The following is a 2,822-nucleotide window of genomic DNA, read 5'->3' as shown; positions in this document are numbered from 1 at the left end:
AGAAGGATATCATGTTTGGTAAGGTGGAGGGTCAGAGAAAAATAGGAAGGCCCCCAATGAGATGGATTGGCCAAGTGGCAGCATTGATGGACTCAAGCATGGCAACAGTAGTGAGGTTGGCCCAGGATTGGGCAGTGTTTCGTTCTGCTGTGCATAAGGTCTCTATGAGTTGGTATTGACTCGATGGCACCTAACAACAAAAACAACAAACGCTGTCAAGATCTATGTTGTTGTTGTTAGGAGCTGTTTCAGTCAGTTTGACTCAAAGCAGCCCAGTGTGACAGAGTAGAACTGCCTCATAGGGTTTTCAAATCTGTCTTGGAAGAAATGCTGCCAGAATGCACCTTAGAAGCGAGGGTGGTGAGCCTTTGTGTCTTATACTTGATTACGTTGTCAACAGGGACCAATTCTTGGTGAAGGACATCATGCTTAGAAAAGCTAAGGGTCAGTGAAAAAGAGGAAGACCCTCAACAAGACGAATCGACGCAGTGCAACAGTGGGCTCAAATGTGACAACAATTGGGAGGATGGCACGGGACCCAGAGTGTTTTGTTCTGGTGTGCATTATTGGGTTATAGTGAGTTGGAATCAACTTAATGGTCCCTAACAACACAACATAGTCTAATCCCTATGGAAGATCATCAGGTCTTTTCTCCTGCCAAGCTGCTGGGTGGGTTCAAGTCACTGACCTTCCAGTCATTAGCTAAGCTCTTAACCGTTGTGTCACTTGGGCTCCTTGGGAAACCTACGACTACTAAAATCCAAACCTGTTGTTGTGAGTTAGTTTCTACCCACAGTGACCCTTTTAGAAAGAGTGAAAGGACCCCACAATATTTTCAAGGCTGCAGTCTTTATAAAAGCAGACTGCTACATCTTTCTCTGGCAAAGCAGCTGGGTTCAGACCATTGACTTCTTGGTTAGTAGCCAAGTGCTTAACCACTGTCCAAAGATTCCTAGAGAGACTATTGTTGTTGTTGTTAAGTGAGTGGGTTCCAGCTCATAATGACCCTAATAGGCTTCCTGAGCAGCAACTGGTGTGTTTGAACGGAGAACCTTGGGGTTTGCAGTTCACATAGTGGTTTTAAGTGCACTTTGTGGTTTGAAGTCCAGCGCTGTGGTTTGAAGTCCAGCGCTGATCCTACACCACCACACCAGGAGTCTGGACTCCCTATTGTATCATTGATAAGTGTCATTGATTCTGTTCTGAGCAACCCTGTATGGGGTTTCTGATGAACCTTTATTGAGCTTGAACCACCAACCTTGCAGTTCAAATCAATTTTGTAGTCCAGCGCATTAACCCAGAGCATCATGCCAGGACTCCACTATGGCAAGGAGAAAAATACTAGATCATTGTCTTTCAACTCCAAAAGGTAACAAAGAACACTTTCAGTACCTACTAGTCAAACTGCCTATGTGAACCCCCAAATGTAATCAGAAGAATCAGCTCCGGTAGAATAACGTGGCTACCTTAATTTGCTACTAACGGAACAGCCGGGAGTGCGAGGGAGAGACAAAGGGGGTTGGGAGGTCAGTTAATCCAGCTCCCCATGCTGAGGGGGTGACTAGAAGGAAATGGACCAGAACCACCAACTCCTTTTCAAGGGTTGTCAATTCAAACTAGGAAAAGAATTCTAAGGATGTTACTATTTGACTCCAAGTCTTTTGATTGTGTATGGCTTGGGGCTGAGGGTAGGGCTTACATGCCACTGAAATTTGCAGTTGATGCATGTCCACCATTCTGAGAACTATATCTTCTGCCTGTATGATTTAGCATGACAACCAGATTACATTTATACAATTAATTAATGTTTGCTTGACCACTTTTTTCCAATTTCTTTCCATAGCACATAAAAGAGAACCTGACATAAATTTCTCTTTCAAAACAATTGACTTAGCAACTGCTGACCTTCTGTTCTGTCATTCTAAGGATTGATTGGATATTGTTGAATTGTTTCATTCTATCGTAATTAAACATAAAATTAATTATGCTAGTAACCCATTATTTCTCTGAACCAAGGACTAAGTCATTTGTTTTCGCTTGGTTACTCTGAGAATCTGCCGTCAGATGAACAAAAGTCCTACTGTTGCAAATAGAAACTAGATATTTTAAGGCACATTTTAATGGTGAAAATATAATCTGAAAGCTTCTAATTTCCATATGCATAGCATATTGAATTTGTTTAATGTAATTTAGGCCATAAATCTTTTACCTTATGATATGGTCATTTAAATATTTTCTCAGGTGGCTAATCATTTAGAAAAGCATGTCAAAGAAGAATATATGTTAAGAAAGAGAGCCGGATGGATGAAAGTAGAAGCTTCATCAAAGCCATTGTGAACCTCTAATTCTTGATTTGGTTTGCTGCTCACCTGAAATGAAATTTACTTCACAAGTCATTTTCTTTGTAGGTTTTGTGTAGAAAATGCTGAAGATTGCCTAATACTGTGGTCACTGAACTTGGTTCTGAGAGGCACACAAGTATGACAGGATTAAATTATCAAAATATACATACTAGGAGAAACCACAGTAGGTTTTTGTGGATTTCATTAGCACAGCTCATATTAATATAATTAACATGATTAAAGATAATATCATTGGATGAGGCAGCAGATACCCAGCCCTGGTCAATTACTCACCCATAAGCTATAAAATGGTGCATGTGACAAATCACTATGAAATGTCGTATATTTCATATATGGAATTTGCTTTTTGCTACAGGTTTCCTTATGGCATTGGGTTATGTTGTTTGTTGAGTAAATTTCTGTAGCAAATGTCACAACTTTTTTTTTTTGTGATTTGTGATTTTTTTGTGTGATTTGTGA

Source organism: Chrysochloris asiatica, unplaced genomic scaffold, assembly GCF_000296735.1.
Source record: "Chrysochloris asiatica unplaced genomic scaffold, ChrAsi1.0 scaffold00052, whole genome shotgun sequence".
Classification (NCBI taxonomy): domain Eukaryota; kingdom Metazoa; phylum Chordata; class Mammalia; order Afrosoricida; family Chrysochloridae; genus Chrysochloris; species Chrysochloris asiatica.
This window is presented reverse-complemented; position numbering follows the sequence as displayed.